The 17212-nt window shown below is 36.1% G+C and overlaps 1 long non-coding RNA gene across 1 annotated transcript; it reads right to left on the reverse strand.

Moving 5' to 3' along the window:
* Positions 1-1230: 1230 nt before the first annotated feature.
* On the reverse strand, positions 1231-15419 carry LOC106146541. The gene is made up of 3 exons (XR_001231021.1): positions 15334-15419; positions 2174-2270; positions 1231-1310 (listed from the first exon to the last, which is right to left on the reverse strand). It is a non-coding gene; the product is annotated as an uncharacterized LOC106146541 (long non-coding RNA).
* Between the last annotated feature and the right edge of the window lie 1793 nt (positions 15420-17212).

The raw sequence follows: 17212 nt of genomic DNA on the forward strand, positions 1-17212 counted from the left end.
TGTATTGTCACAAAATATGTAAATTTAAAAACAATACAAATTGATAAACATTAACAGAAAGTAATAGAGTTGATGAATTTCCAGATGAAAACTCATACCTCAGTCTCAGACAGAGAATTTCCTGACTCTCAGTTTTCCCTGTGCCAGCGAAGTGATGGTGGTGGTGGTGGTATGTGACTTGGCTGGTGACCAGGGTGCTGCTCCTCCTAACTTCCCCTTTCCCCCCTGCACCCCAGTTGATTGTGATAGTTTGCTTCAGTGCCCCACCTAGCTATCAAGCTACGATTATCCACTTTAACATGAGTGGATCCAGGCTGGCAGTGTGGTGCACCTCCCCCACTCCTGCACTTCAGAAGATTCTGCTGCATTTTTGGGAACAGAGAGGTCACTCTAGAATGGCTAAGATCAGGAAGGATTCTAGGCCCCTTACTTGCATACCAGGCATTCCCATGAAGCCTTCCAGAATGTTCCCTGGTTTCAGGCCTCACCCTCACTAAAACAGGTCTAAGTCACTCTTTCCAGGAACTTCTAGGCTTTTGGTTTAGGAGGGCTCCTTCCCGTGTATTAGCTCTCTTTTTCTGCAGTACAAGCCCTGTTATAATAAAGACTCACTGACATTCCAGTAAACCTGCTCCTGATTTATTTTTGGATAGTGTAGGCTCCAAAAGTCCAATAAATCTACCTAGGATTTTTGTCCTGAGTAGTGTGGACAGAGTAAATAAAGACACAGAGCTGTTAACTCCAAAGATCATTGGAAACCAACAGCCAACAAAGACCAGTGGCAGAGACCTGGTGCCCTATAGAGTCAGAGTGGATCTACAGTGTCCAGCACAAGCTGGGATTGGACACTGATAGCCAGCAGTGACTAACAGCTAGCTGTCAACTTTTGACATTAAGCATTACCTGGTGTGGCATCTGGTAACATCAGGGCTACTAGCAGAGCTACACTTTGTCAATTCATGATTTCCATCTGTAGTTCATTGACAACTGGTGGTCAACTTATAACCCCCAGCTGAACTGAGCAAGCATGGTGCTAGGTGTGGGAGGCCCTCCTGGGGATTGTTGCCAGCAGCATAAGAGGCGGAACTGGAGAAGAAGAAGAAAGGCTTTTGGAAGCTGAGAGGTTGTTGAGAGCTGGTGGAAGCTGTAAGGAGCTGTTGGTTGTTTTGGAGGCGCTCATCATGCTGGCTTTCCTGGTGAACTTGGTTGTTTACATCCTCCAAGGAGCTCAGGGCTTTGTTGGCACTGAGAATAGCTTTGGTTCACTTTTGGGGAGCTCTGGTCCTCACTCTAAGCATCACTTTCTGGATCTGGAGGGGAGGAAAGTGCACAGGTCAGTTTCCTGAAAAAACTTGCTGCATTGGCTTTTCTGATGGAAACTCAGCTATCTTCTGGGGGAGCTCTGGTTATTACTGTAATCATTGCTTCCTGGCTCCAGTGCAGATCCCTCAGCCTGCTCGCACAGATTCTTTACCCCACTGGCACAGACTTCCTATATTCCACCACTGACCTTTGGGCCTTCACAGAGCAGATCCATGAAACAGGCCTGCATGAGATATTGTTATGGGCTCTGGGCCTCCAGGTGGATTCGTGGGAGGCATTGTTATGAGCTCTAGGTCTTCAGATAGACTCATGCAAGACATTTCCGTGGGATCCAGGCCCTCAGCTGGATTCCTTGGTCTTAGTGTGTGGACAAATTTCCTGCACTGTCTTATATATGATTTTTTGGGTGACTGTTATAAATAATCTTATAAAATATGTGTCCTGTATTACCTTGTTTTCCCTTGCAAAAATATGCCCCAAACCTTAACATCATCTAAACTGAGCAAAGGAACCCTAGGCTGATTGGCGACCAATACAAATAAATATATATCACCTGAATATATTAGTCACTTTCCTGTGTCTGAGACAAAATTCAAAACACCTGCAATTTAAAAGGAGAAGATTATTTTTGGCTTCTTGTTTCAGAGGGTTCAGTTCATGGTTGGCTGGCTCCAAGGCACAAATCTCATGGTGGAAGGCCAAGTCCGTGAAAAATTCCTTATCTAATCACAGCCAAAATGTTGAGAGAAAGGAAGAAGAAAGGAAGAATACACTCTTCCAGATCATCAACCAGTGACACACCTCCAACGAAGCATCACTTTCAAACAGCACATTCAACTACTGTACTCACCCCTGGATTAATCCATTGATGAGCATAGCACTCCATGATTCATTCACCTTGCAAAGTTCCACTTCTGAACAAATGAGACTTGAGGAACATTTTAGATCTACACCACAATATAAAGAATAAAAAATCTTAATTACTTCATTATGTAGTGTTATTAAACACTGGCACACTGTCAAATCAATGTAGCAATGATATGAGGGAAATTGTGACTTCAGAATGCAAAATACAGACATAATATTCAAGTTCTAAGGCAATAAAGTTAATATTTTTCATGGATATATTACTTAATGTGACCTATTGCCTAAAGATATCTGATGCTGTCAACCAACCAATCAACAAATGACTCAAAACAACAGTGAGATGTGGCTTGAAAAGACTTGTAATTGCTACACAATCCATCTTTAAAGCACAAATGCTGGACACTTCTGCAGACTCCTCGGACAGAAGGAATGAGAAATGTACCTTAAAGTGCTGCTGTCATGAAGCATTAGTAGGGAAGGAAAAAATGCAGTGTTGGATAACCAGAGACAAGTCTTGACTTTAAATGTTAAATTATCTTCAGTTACATGTTCTTCCAAGAGAAAAATTGTGATGACTGCAGCCTCTGTGATGTAGTACATTAGTCAGAGCTTGATGATGAAATTCAAGAGCAAGAAAAGTCATAAAACTTCTGGAAGCCCATTTTCAAGAAGTGCTCAATAGTACTTCTGGTATACTCTAGCCAAGCATGCTCTGGGAGAAAAAGTGTCATCGGTATGGATGGAAAGTTTTCTGCTAAAGAATTCAGGAATGTGACTTAGGAATCCAATCAATAATTCATCTCAGAAAAAACCAGATAGAACGAAAAGGACCAGTATAGTAATTTTGTATGAAAACAAACTGTCCAAGCTGTGTTCTCAAAGAAAGTAATTTTGGAGGGAAGCACCAAGATGGCAGACCGGTAAACAGCAGAGAAAGAGCCTCTATGAGTGTTGTTGTCCAGACACTGGAATAAAGCAATGTAAGGAAGACAAGAGTGAGGGTAGTGAGAAACTTCAACTAAGAAGGAGGTAGCTGGTAGAACCTTCTCCCTGAGACAGAACTCTCTATACAAGAGGAATGATTCAAATCTACAGACACATGGTGACTACTGGTGACTCCAGAGTCCTCCAAAGAGAGACACAGTAGTGGAGGGGAGCAGTGGATGTGAAGGATTACACTAGCTGATAGGTTGTGATTGTTGCTACTGTTAATGTTGATGGTACCACTTTAGCCTAAAGTGATGTAATTGTTCTAAACAGCTATTTTTCCTGGTATTTCAAGATGGAGATTGACTAAGAGTCATAGAAAATACTGTGTCACAGTGCCAAAGAACCAAGAGCTGGGCTAACAGGCAGCAACTTCTCATCCCCAACAAATTGAGGATATAGGTTCCTGCAACAGATATAAAACTCTCAAACCAGTTAAAACTGGCAGATACCTTGGAGAAATAGTCATTTCCTAAAGGTTCTGAATACTAGCAATAAAGCAACCCACCACAGGCAATTTACAAGCATCACTCCAGGAATTAAACTACAACAAGAAAAAATGAGAAGACAGAAAAATGCAAACCCAGACTTCCAGTTCACCAAAGGCAAACCCAAAGGGCAACGAGGTGGGACAACCCAAAAGCCACCCACCTGGCCTCTCTGAAGTGGTAACAACAAAGCAATCGAGTGAGGCTCTAGAAAAAATCAAATCGGAAATAATTTCTCAGAGATAGTGTACACAGTAAAAACCAGCTTCCTCCCATACTTTTTAAGGACAAGGGTCATTCTGAATTTAGCGTCTACCCTAATTCACTGTGGCATCATCTCAACTAGCTTGTATCTACAATTAAACTATTTCTACATGAATCCACATTCACATAATCACATGAAAAACCTTTATATAAAATATGTATAACAGAAGACAAAATGCTTTATAATATATACATAAATAAATTCAGCTGGAAATGTTAGATTATTAGTAGTAGTTAAATTTAACACTGAATCAAACAGCTTTCTAAACTCTAAATCAATGTGCTTCACAAGTACCAGAATAAAAGTATTAGAGAAAACAAAGTAAGCCAGAGGAAAGAAAAGCCAAAGTCAGATTACACATTAGTGCAGGAGAAGGTTGAACTGCTGGGTAAAAATTATTGATCATAAGATAGTGGGACACTTTTAACTGACAAAAACCTCAATGGAAAGCCCACATTTGATTATACTGACTCTTTTTTTTTTTTGGTTTTTCTCCGGTACCGGAAATCGAACTCAAGACCTTGCGCTTGCCAGGGAGGAGCTGTGCCGCTGCGCTAAATCCCCAGGCCCTCTATTGACTCTTGATACACCAAATAATACACTATTAATATAGCAAAAACAACAGCTTATTCAATTAGACACTGCAATCAATTGGCCACAGTTTTGAAATTTGAGTCCTGTCAGCTTTAATGTCCTGGAAGATCCTATTAATCTTTACCCTGAATCTGTGCAAGCCAAGCAGGTAAACTTCTTGAGTCCCCTTTGCTTAATCTATGAAAACCTTTACTCATGTTTTTGGGATATCTTGCCCAGTCAGGCCCCTAATCACTGTAAGAAACAAGGTCGGGGTCCTCACTTGCGTTTCTCCCAGGTTGCTTTGGGACTCTGACCTGATCTCAAAGAATGCTTATATGAAGAATAACCTTTTTCATACCCTTGTGGCACATGTGTGATATCTCTAGTTTTGCTCTGAACCAAATTTTAAGTGGAGATTCCATCTACACTCGACATAGGGAGGTCACAACATAAATAGACCATTGCATGAAGAGATTTTAACTTATATCCCTTAGCCTAGGTGAGAAACAAAGGGAGACATGGAGGACCTTAATGGTATAAATAGATCTATCTAAATTCAATACACATACAAATATTTGATTATACTTTTATATTTTAGTTGATTTAATAATACATAAATATTAATTTGCATACATATAGCCCACAGATCATCACTTTTACTATTTTTGTGTTATGCATTTGTACGTGTGTGCCCGTACATGTGTCAACATGCATAATCATCACACAGTGTTGAACTTTATATAAATAATGAGTATGCCCTCTTTCAGGTACCTCATGAGTACTTTTAAATGACTATAATGGAGATTACAAACACAGAATTTTAAAATATCAAGAATTGAAAAACGTGGTCTTCATTATTTGACTATTAAATAAAATTTAGAAGTTGATAAGAGATAGAAAAACTAAAAAACACCACACATTGGCAAATAAAGTTAATTAATTTGTTTTTCCTTCTCTCATTATTTTATACAAGCATTGGACTATGATTGAATTTGAGCAGGAATAAGTACTATTCCCAAAACTACTGGGGTTTTCCTTCTCTTTATTTTGGGGAAATGTGAGTTTAACATAAATGCAAATATTTTGCTAGTATTGAATAGTATACAACATTGCATAAAAGGGCTTTAATCTTGAATAGTCACATGGGGAAGTTTTTGAGCGTTTGTCTCTCAGTTCCACTGTTTTGTCACTCTTGAGCTTGTACTTTTCAAAGTATCACATCCCTATTTTGCTACCTCATTTGTCTCAGTCTTTGTGATCAGGATCCAATATGGTGAGACTGCAGGTTTGGAGTGGTAAGGGACTTGCTACTTTTGTTTTTATTCCTTTTTCTGTGTCATCATATTATTGGTCCTTAATTTTGGCAACAATAATACTTCTAAGTAGTAGCAGTAGCAGCATTCTGTTTCCAGGTGTGGTTTCTTCTACTTGCCAGAACTTGCTGTAAGCCTGGAGAATTCTCAGTAGCAGGTGAGTGATGCTTTTCTTAGTGGTCTAAGGCCCGGCTCCACGGAGCGCATCCACAGCAGTACATGTAATAACCACACCTCTGTCTCAGGAATAAGTCTAGTCCTCAGCCCTCTCGTTCATTCCCTCACCCTTAGAGTTCCTGCAGTTGTTACTTCCTCCAATTGTTACTATTTTGTCATGGCTCAGCACCTTGCATTACTGTTATTATTGGCAATAGTTGTGCATTTTCTGTTTTTTAGTACCTTGCTGAAGATTGTTCATATTATATTCTCTGCTGAAACAATTATAGTCATTTCTCTCTCCAGACAAGACCTTGACTGATACAGAAATCCATTCTTCCAGATACTTGATCCCCTAAAGAAGAAGACATTTTCCTAAATGTGCATCAAGCAGCCACTTCTTCTAGTTGCTTGGATTTTAAATGCAAATTAATCTGAAGATCATAACCGCAGGTTCTCCTGTCACCCCAAAGAGAGGCATCTCACATAATTGTATCACTCTGTACAATTGGAGAACTCATAGCTAATGTGCTGTGTCTGATGTACTCAGAAAATTCCCCAATGTGAAAATATTTGATTAAGCATATGTACTTTCTCTGATTATTTTGGTTATGCATTTCTGGGAAAAGGTCCTGATACTACTTCCCCTGACAACATCGGTCACTCTTGGGGTTTACCTGTGGCCCTGACATCTAGTTTTGTGGTTGAAGATCATTAATTAGCTCTTCTTGCTTTTTTTTTTTTTTTTTGTGGTATCAGGAATCAAACTCAGGACCTCGCGCTTGCCAGGCAGGCGCCCGTGCCACTGAGCTATATCCCCGGCCCTCTTCTTGCTTTTTGTGTTTACAAAGGCAACCCTAAATCTCTGGAAAATAGTAAGTATCTAGGTTTTAAAATATAAGATTTTTGAGTTATTCTTTTGCTAAAATAAAAGGTCGGCAAACATATCTGAAAATGTTTTAGAATGATAATATTTCTTTTCCTTTACTTCTGTTGTCATTTTGCACCGTAAACTTTAAAACAAAGAGTCATTTTAGGTAAAATAGATTTGAGAGAGGCACTGTGTAATTTGCAAAGATCTCTGTTGCATTTACAGAAATCTGGCCAAAAATTGAGAATTAGAGTTCAAATCCTTGAAGATTCACTTTTGTAGTGAGATCTTAGTAGGTGGAACACTTGCTAAACATATAATAGTTGCCACGAATTGTATAGAAATAATCCTGGCCATATTCAAAGGAGAGTAATTATACTTTTTTTTTTTTTTTTTGCTTTTTTTCCTGTACCGGGAATCGAACTCACAACCTTGAGCTTGCCAAGTAGGCGCTGTGCAGCTGAACCCTCAGCCCTGAGAGTCATTATACTTAAGGCACTAGTTTATTTTCATTTCATTCTCAGAAAAGTGGGACAGTTTTAGTCTAGCTTAATCTATGCAGCACAACTCTAATAAACATAGGTTTTTGGATAATGTAATGTGATACACTGGACTACAAAATCCTTCTGGGATTAGGATTGTCAGTAAACTTCTATCGGTCAGTCTTCCTTTTAATTTTCTTGATTTCTACTATTGAGAGGATTCTGAGGAACTGCACCTGTGGTTTGCCTTAAACATGGCTAAAAGTCTGTGGATTTTAAAATATAGCAGCCGATTCACTATGAGCTCTATTTTTTTCTGCAACAGGAAATGGTACCTGACGGAGTTAAAAAACTTATGAAATATAAGAAATACAGAAGGTTCTGTATTTCTTAGAGAAAACATTTGAAATCTAATTTTGTGGTTGATGTTCTTAAGTATAAAAATATAACAAAACTGTAGAGTACACTCACTGGATATATCATATGTGCTTACAAATGCAGAAGGAAGTTGAGTTTAAATATCAATATCTTTCAGGATAATGAGATCTATGCCCATAAAACTCTAAAATGTATACCTTGAATTGATATGAAGTAATTAAGAATAATTCATCTCTTTCTTCCTTTTTTAAGCTAGCAATGTATATTCTAGAATTGGAGAATGTTAACTTGATTAATTTCATTTTATACTTGCTTCTATTGTAAAAGTCATGCAGAATTATGGTTCAATATGGTATGCTATGATCTGAATGTTTCTGTCTTTCCAAAATTCTTATGTTGAAACTTAATCCTTAATGCAATAATATTAATTGGTGAGGCCTTCAGAGCCAAGTAGTTTGTGAAGTCTATGCCCTCATCAATGGAATCAATGCCTTTATAAAAAAGGCCTGGGATATGCTCTTTTAGCAAGAGCAATTAGACAAGGAAAAGAAATAAAAGGATGTATATAGGAAAAGAAGAAGTCAATTTATCACTATATGCAGAACACATAATCCTCTGTATAGAAGAAACCCAAAATTCTACCACAAGACTTAAAATTAATCAAATTCAATAAGGTAGCTATTTCAAAGACTTAATTTTTAATTTAATTATCATACCAACTATTTTCTTGACATTATTTTAAAATTTTTTTTCTCCTTTTAAGTCACTGTCTTTTCCTAATTTCTTGAGTTGAATGTATAATTCATCTCATTTTAATTTTTACTATAATTTGTCTTAAAACTAGGTATTTTTCTTGAAAAACAGTTTTAGAAATTTCCATTAGTGTTTGACATGTACAGCTTTTATTACTGTTATTTACTAAATATGTGTTGTGTTTAAAAAAAATTCTCTCGCACCCTGGGGTACAGTGTAGAGCTCTCTCCCGGCATGAGGCCCTGGGTTTAGTTGCTGGCACTGGACAGAAAAACAACTTTTTGTTATGGAGACATAATAATGTACTTGTGCATCCTTACGAGGTACATCATGGTAATTCAATACATGTTCACATTATGTAATAAGCAAACCAGAATAATAAGCATTTCCACACTTCAACCACTAATCATTTTTATGTGTTGAAAATTTCATAGTCTTCTAGTCACTTTGAGTATCTTCTAGGCTGTTTTAACCCATAGTTATTTTACTATCCTACAAAAATCAGAAATGTTTTCCAAATCTGTATTTTCTACTCCTCACGGAGCTTCTTCCCTCACTTCTCTGACCTTCCCAGGCTCTGGGACCACTATTGCATTAGGTTCTTCTACCCGATTAACTTGCGAGCTTCTGCAAGCGTGACAGAGAATGTGATGTGTCTTTTTGTGCCTGGTTCCTGATGTGATTTTTAAATTGGCAACTGAATGAGGTGTTTTTTTTTTTCTTTACTTTTGTTATTATTTGGTTTTTACTTTTAAAAATAGTCAAATAATATGCTCCATATATTTCTATGCATACATTTTTGGAAAATTTTCTCAGATGTGTCCAACTCCTAGGAAATGAAATGACTCTTGGGTGCTATAAGAAAGCTAAGCTCTCTATTTTCAAGTCTCTCTATGGCACATATATTGGTTTATATGCTGCATGCACACCTATCTTTTCCTCAATCATAAATAGATAATGCACAAAATATGCATGCCTCTCATCCAACCTTCTTATCATGTTTCCTGGACTGAGGTATACTAAAATAAACATCTCATAATAAGCTGACTTTTTGTTTATTTTAAAATTCAGCTTGTTTTATTGTGTATTTTGATATTTTGTTATTGGTTCATAAAGATGCATAGCAACTGTTTTGTTACATTATAACCGTCTGCACTGTAATGTAAGCACCCCCTTTTCCACGAGGTAATACTTGTGTTTTCCCATACCACCCTTTCAAAGTTTTGCACTATTTCTCTTTCTCTTTGATTTTTGCCTTCTCTCGCTCCTCCCTATATCCCTGCTTTAGGATCACTTTGATATCCAATTTTAGAGAGCTGTTTTCCCCTATGTGTAACATAATTTTTCAGTTTTGAATTAATTCTTTTTTAGGTGGTTGACATTAGTGTATATTATCAGTGATATCCAATTTTATTTCCTTTGGTTTTGTTCTAAATGTGTTCTATAAACTTTTCTGCTATCTGCTTTATCTTGTTTTGTGACTCTATGTATTTTTTTCTTGAGTGAGCCTGATTCCCTTCAAAGGCTGACACTTTTTCAGTTTTTCTTGGGTACCTAAGAAAAATATAAGCTTATAAGTTTTACTTAGGTATTTTTACTTACAAATATTAGTAGAAGCTACTGATTTTTCTCTTACTAGATAGAACAGTCACCATATTTGAATTTTACACCGCTTATCTTATTGTTCTTGTTTTTTCAGGCTATATTTTGACATTTCCATGTGTATATATCTTCTATGTCTATATATTTTCACCATAATTTCTACATGAGTACCCTCAGATATATTGACCCCTGAATTTCTAGTTATGATTTCCCTCCTTGTTTAGTTATATGTTTTAGGTGATATGTGATTTTTATTTACTTTTGCAGGATGGGTTCATTTTTGGTGAGATAGCTACTGAATCATGTGCCTTTTAAAATATTTATTTCATTATCTTGTCTACAAATAACAATACCATTTTCTAATAGTGTAAGAGCCTTAAGATATTACAATTCCATTCTCTCTTCTCAATTGTCCCATTTCTTTCATTCATTTTACTTTTTCACATTTATAAATGTGTAAATAGTAATTATTATTTAGTAGTTATTATTTTTTACTTAGTTATCTTTTAAGGAAGTTAATGAAAAAAATATGCTATATGTATTTTTCTGTGTACTATTTTTGGATAGCTATATCTAATTATGTAGATTCAAACTATTGTCTGACATTATTTTTTGCCTAACAGACTTAAAAAAAAATTCTTCTCATGCAAGTGTTCTGGTAATAAGCCCTCAAGCTATTGCACTTAATTTTCCTTTAATTATTGAGAGAAATTTTTGACATATATCAAATAGTGAGTAATGGGGTTCTCACCCCTTCATTTAATACTCTGTACATACCATTCTATTATCCTCTGATTTGTATATGTACAGATTTAAAGTCTGTAGTTATTCTTATATTTGATTCCCTGCATAAATATCCTCCTCACCTCCACTGGATTTTCTCAAGTTTTTTCTTTATCAATGGTTTTCAGAAGTTCTTCATGATAAACTTCTGTGTGATTTTGCTCTGATTCACTGAGCTGTGGGTTTGTCATGTTATAGTTTTTATCATATATGCAAAACTCACAGCTATGACTTTTCAAAGTAATGTTTTCTTTCCATTTGTCTCACTGCTCTTGTATTTCCAATTGTATGTACTTTATTTTTTTTTTTTTAATTTTTTTTTGGTTTTTCTCTGGTACTGGGTGTATGTACTTGAGATTACTTCATTTCTTTCACAAGTCACTGTGCATAGTTTTTCCCCCATTATCTTTTCTTGTCTATGATTCATTTTAGATTCTGATGCTATGTCTGTGTATTTTGATCTTCTGTAGTCTTCTATTGATCTCATTTAGTGAGTTTTTAATTAAGTGTATTTATTTTTCAATTAAAGACATTTATTTATATATTTGTATATTTATTTATTTAGAATCTCACTATGTATTTCAGGCTAGCTTTGAACTGACTATGTAGTCCAGGCTGGCCTTGAGCTTGAACTGATCCTTCTTCCTCAGCCTCCTGAGTCCTGGGATTGCAAGCTTATGCCACCACGCCTGGCAGTATTTCTATTTAGTACCAACTTGTAGTTTAGATTTTTCATCAAGATTATTCTTTTAAATTCAGGAGTATATTTATTTATTTATTGTACCAGGAATTGAACTCAGGACCTTGAGCTTGCCAGGTAGGTGCTTTTGCCGCTGAGCTATATCCCTGGCCCTAGGAGCATATTTATTACAACTCTTTAAATCCTTTCTTTCTGTTCCTTTAATCATCTCAGTTATTTTCTGCTACATTTCTATTGATGTGCTTGATGACACTTTTCTATTTATTTTACATCTGCCAGTTTTGGTTTTCTGCTAAAGTTGTGCATTTTGCATATTTGAAAGTGCACTTTTATGCACACTGTCAGCAGCATTGTGTCTCTTCTTGTCAATTTGCATGCTGACATTCTAATTCTTCAGAATGAGCCTAATTTGTAAATATAGTCACCATAAATATAACTACATAAAATGAGCTCATACTGGAGTAGTGTTGGCCACTAATATAATATAGTTCATGTCCTTATGAAAGGGGGACATTTGGCCCAGGATAGGCATAGAGAGGGGACGCCATGGGAAATGAAGATGAGCATCTGTGAGTCCAGTAGAGAGGCCTGGAGAACAGCCTTTCCTTATAACTCCTGCAAGGAGGGCCAGCACCCTGCTCTTCACATTCTAAACTCCAAAGCTGTGAAACAACTCATTTCTGTTGTACAGCCACCAAGATTAGCTTGCAGTTCCTTGTTGAAGCAGACCTAGCAAGCTAACTAGTAAAAATTACTGGTCTTAGTAACTATTGAAATTCAGTGACTACAGGATCAGATTTATCTTTTCAGGCATAATTTTAGTCTTAGGACAGATTTAGAGGGGTCTTTGGTCTAGGCTAGTGGACTCCCATTGGCGAGGCATGACTTTTTAGTTGGATGCACTGAATATTCTGAGTGCTCAAGAGGGGCTGTCCGTTCTCACTTGTTAGCACTGAGACGCATCTCATATGCACTTCTCCGAGAACTGCTCTGCTCACAGCCTGCTGGTCCTTTGTGGGCTTTGTGGGGTTTTACTCTGGACACATGCACACAGTATTTACTTTCCAGCAATTGTTGCATGGGGAAGTCAGCTTTGTTTCCTGTAGATCTTTCTTTATGTGCTTTAGTACTGATAGTTCTCATTGCAAATTTTGTCTGCTCCAAACTTCTGAACATCTTAAACTTGTCTTAGCAACTCAGGGAAGACCTCAAACAGTGTAGGAAACTGATATTTAGAATCAAGCTTTTATTGACTGTGAATTAGCTGATAATTAACCTTGTTTGTTTTGCTGCTTCAAGCCCCAAACAATCTTAGACACACTATTGAAAACAAAGCGCATAGATCTAGGCACCGAATGGTGCCAGTTTATTTTTCAAAGTCCATATCTTTTCTGATGTATATTTTGTCAGCTATTGTTTGAGAAAAATATTCATCAATTGTCTTGTCAAGGTGGAATGAATTGAATTATCAGTCAGCTCAAGCTTTTTATGAACTATTAAACATAAAACGCACTAAAAAGATTACTTAACTGAGAAGTATAAACTAATGTAAATGAAATAATATATAAAAATAAATTATTTCTTAAAAAATTCAGAATGTCTTTTCAAAAGCAGAGATTTGGAGATAAGTTCATTTAGTATTTCTGACTTATCTAGGCAAACAGAAGCACATGTATATATATGTAAGAACATGTACTTATATGTATATAAGGAAGATTAATAGCAACATGGACAAAGTGTATTTAATATTCAGTTATTTACTTTTTGTTATTCTGCTTTGTGCTTGATGTTCATCTTCTTGTATAATGGTTAATTCGTGGTAGCAAAAGTGTGAACTACTATGTAAAGGGCCTTGTAATCTGCTTTTCTGATAGTTTTATGAACTTATTAGAACTGCTATCGCATGCTCAAACAATTTGTTTTCTTCTTTCACAGTAACAACATTTCCATTATTCTTTATCTACTAAAAATTATTTAGATTGATCAGGTTTTAGGTCCATTATCTCAGTTGCAAATCACAGGAACTGCTTGGGCTACTAAGTGGAGCTATTACTTATTGAAGGATTTTAGGTTGATCCTAAAATCAATGTCAGGGATGAAGCTGACTTATGGCTAAGGATCCAGGAAAAATATTCCCAATCTGAAAAAGATTGCACCATTTTTACTACCACCAATAATCACCTAATGCTGGCAACTCAGCTATTTTCCACTATTGCTGCCAAGAATCAGGAATTTAACTCTATTATAATTTTTCTCAAAAACTAGATCTACAATTGCCAAATTAAGGCCTGGAGAACCTATTGCAACAATGTTTACCTCCAAATAGAAATCTTTTGTCGATCTTGATTGGTAGAGCTATTTTTCTTTTTCTGTTTCTTTTCCCCCAGGAAAAACAGAATATTTGATTTCTGAATTCTGATTTGAGAAAATAGACCTCATAATGTGGGGTTTTACCAATTAAAAAAAGAGTAATCAAAAATGATTGGTGGCCATAAATACAATAACTAGACTCTGTGTCAACTCTCTTTTGGGACCTACTTGGACTGGGAGGAAGGTATCAGTGACTTCCAAATGTGCCTTTGAATATTTTCAGCATCACCTGGTGACCATTGTTCTACAATATTCTTTCATCATGGGTTCATCATGAAGCTAACTTAAAGGCAATTTTATTTTTAATTTGATGTTTTATGTTCAAGAGGTAAAGCTAAATATTGTTCATACCCAATTCTAGGGAATGAGATTCAAGCAGTGAACATTTGATCCAAGTTTCATTTCTGAAGTTATCAGTTTTTCTCCATTTAATCTCAGGAACATAAAGTTCAACTTCTGCAGCTGTATTTGAGGTCTGGACTTCAAAACTTAAGGAAGTGATAAATGGAAGCAACCTGGTAAAAAGTATGGAGGGTGATTAAGGCCTTGACTTATTAAAGTGACTGTCAAAGCTAAATATATACAACTATTCTTTGGCTGATAGAGATTATGAGCAGGATATAAGGCAATGCATACTAAAATGTATAAAGATCCAGGAATTTAAGGATTTATGGGACACTGAAAAATTGTGTAAATCAAAAAATGAGAGGTTGAAACTAATAAAGATGTAAATTTGGGTAGAAAATCTCAGGGGTCTTAGCGAAATGTTTTTGAGTTGAAGATTTTCAACTCGAAGTACCTCACACATGAACAGAAGATGCAATAAAAAATAAATGTGATTATTATTTAATGTGTACCTATCTCTATTTAGAAGCTGATAACACTGCAAAGAATTGCATGTCATAGTTAAGGATCCTTAGATGTTTTTTAATAGTAACTAGGAGGGATGTATTATCTTTTACATGAGCAGAGGGATCTTATGAATTCATTTGATTCATGGACTAGGATAGCTACATTACAGACCCTGCCAACTTCCAAATCAATCTGCTTCTGCTCTACTGGAAGAAAATTTATTAAACCTTGGCTTGAGTAACTGCCAAAAATTATATTAAGATTATTAGATGACTTTATTTATTAATTTGTAGACTAAAATAGTCACTGTAAAAATTTATATTATTATAACTCATTGTTCATTAGTTTATGAAACATCTGCAGTTTGGGATTTTCATGTTAAGGACTGCTCCTGTAATAGCTAGGGTTTAGTTTAGTATCATATATATACGAATGTTACAGAGCTGTTAGAATCATACAATAAAAGGATCATGGAGATCACCTACTTATATCCTATTCTTTAATATAACAAATTTTAAAACAAAAGTAAGTAGCATATAGCAGGACCAGGACTGGCCCCCAACTCACCTGATTTCTACTGGATCCTGCTGGCAGGATATTTGACACAAGGTGGTCAAGCTGTGAGTTACAGTAGATATTTCACAAATGTCTTCTGGGAAGTAATAATTTATATCTGCTGCTGTAGATGCTCTTGCCTGGCTTATAAGTAAGCTATTCACTGTCATCCAGGCTGTCAGGGTTATTTCTTCCAAGGGAAAAACTTTGTTGCTGGTAGCTGCGCCTTAGTGCAACAGAGAATCACAATGTGTCATATGGCTCAATGCTTTTCCATAAGACTCACAGAGACCTGCGTGACTCAGCCCTCTTGTGTGTCTTCCAATATCAGACTTTTTGGAATAGATATTTTTCTTGTCTTTTTGCCTTTTTTGTTCAAGCCTGATGAACTATGTTTTATGCAAAAAGCATTGCATTAGGTATGAAGAATGATTGGGTTTTCATTGCTACATTTTGTGTAATCCTGTCTTATCATCTGGGCTCAATGTTTATAATTCATAGAGATGGAACTGCTGAAAATTTGGATGTAGAACAGTGAAGCAGAGCCAAAACAAACCCCAGTGCTTGATCCTAAAACCTAAGCAAAATATCTTTGCCTTGGAGGAGGACTTTGAATGTCAGCAGTGTTATTTAGACTCCTATATTTCACAGAGAGGTTTGTAAAATAAACTTTCATCACCTTGATGATAGTTTTTGCTCATTTTCTCCAAACTAGACCCAGATTTTACCAAAAAGCAGTTCAGATTATCAAGTCTAATTATAAAACACATACATTAAGGAGTAATTACTTGCACAACAACTTATTTATAGCATCTCAATGTGAAATGCGTCTGTAACAGAGGGCCTCTTTTGTGTAACTAGTAGCACTTAGGAACTTGTTAACAGACTATGAATTATTTGACAGGCTGATTAGGAGATGATGTCAAATGGGAAAAATTGGAATAAAACTTCAAAACTAAACTAATGGAAGAATAAATAGAAAAAATGCAAAAGAAAAGAATTCTCTGCAATTGTAATGTGGTTAGGAAAATGATGGAAGTCACTTCCTAGATCATAATGTGTTCAGTGAGCAAGATTAAATCAATATCCCTAAAACTCCATTTATTAGGATTGAAAACCTACTGGAGAATAAGATTTAGGGCAAAAGACACCTATACAAATACTCCAGAAGTCAGATAGGTATGGATTAAAAAGAAGAAAGTTAAGAGACAACATGTCCCATTTGGTGAGTATTGGAGTAACACAATACAAGATGATTGGGCTGATGGGATATGCAACTGTATTTAGGGAAATGGAAGAGTATGTTAATCTTTCATGAATAGTGACTGTCCAGTTATGGGCCTTACACTCAAGCTTGCCCTCCACAAGTAACGAGGCTGTGGCTCCATTTCCATGCTGTTGATCAGAAAGCAGTTTTCTCATATGCTTGATGCTCAATACAATTAAAATAATACAGAAGGGCATGTGGATATAGATCAAAAATACTGATTTGTTTATATTATGCATTTCAGTGTACATTGTAGAGAATGACAATTGCCTGCTTGACTTTCTTATATCATTAGAAAATCTAGCACATAAGCTGACTTAATTAGGTAAACTCTTCAAAATTGGAAGGGGATAAAGAGACAGAGAGAGGGGGAGGGAGGGACAGATAGGGAATGGAATAAACATTAAGATGTGTTATGCATGTGTACCAACTCCACACAAGGAATATAAACATTTTGTACTACCAACAAAAAACAGAAAAAAAGATAAATCTAACCAGTGTTGAAACTGTGTGTTAGTTCTTTTTTTAAACTAATTTTGGTATCTATGAAAGGCAGCAGTGTTAAGTATTTTGGAAAAGTTAGAAGTCTGAAAAGACAGTGTATTACATGATTAAAGTAGGTAC

This window comes from Chinchilla lanigera, unplaced genomic scaffold (assembly GCF_000276665.1).
Source record: "Chinchilla lanigera isolate Chin_1 unplaced genomic scaffold, ChiLan1.0 scaffold00082, whole genome shotgun sequence".
NCBI lineage: Eukaryota > Metazoa > Chordata > Mammalia > Rodentia > Chinchillidae > Chinchilla > Chinchilla lanigera.